The following is a 712-nucleotide window of genomic DNA, read 5'->3' as shown; positions in this document are numbered from 1 at the left end:
AATAATGTTTCAGACAATTTGGTGAAAGGTATGATGACAATTTGTAGACATAGTGAATAAGACATCTTATGATATTTTGTATAGGTGCCTTTATTAGGTCAGGGGGAATTGCTTTTTCAGGCAAAGGACAGTGTGTCATGATGGAAATTTGTATCATCAACCATAAAAATGTGTCTCCTCAAAACTAGCCATGCCATTCAGTAGTGTGATTTACTTAGTTATGGGTCCTGACCTCTGGTAACAGCATTATAAAAGGATCTTTCTGGGCTTTTGTAAAAAAGAAGCTTCTCATGGCAACTTTTTGTTATTTATGGGGTCTCATTGCAAGATACAAGGAAGTTGTCATGATGTTTTATGAAGCTGGTTAGTTTTACAGTGTGAAAAATTTGAGCCATGCTATGGAACCAAAATTATGCCCTCACTTTCTTCAGCCAACACACAGCAGAAAAGAAAGACAGAGGAAAATAAGGAAAAGAAAAAAGAAAAAAAAAATCACTATAACCAATATAAGTAGAAATCTGTGCCATCATTTGACCAGAAAGACAGGGTGGCTTTATAAAAAAAATGATTATCACAATGAAAGTATAGCTGGCAACAAACAAAATCTGGCAGGTGAAAAAATCAAATTATTAGATGAAAACTAACTAGAAGAAGGACCCAAAAGAGAGAGATCAAGTGAGGGAGAGATAGATAGATGATAGGTAGATAGATG

Source organism: Octodon degus, unplaced genomic scaffold (genome assembly GCF_000260255.1).
Source record: "Octodon degus isolate 3935 unplaced genomic scaffold, OctDeg1.0 scaffold00224, whole genome shotgun sequence".
NCBI classification, from domain to species: domain Eukaryota; kingdom Metazoa; phylum Chordata; class Mammalia; order Rodentia; family Octodontidae; genus Octodon; species Octodon degus.
This window is presented reverse-complemented; position numbering follows the sequence as displayed.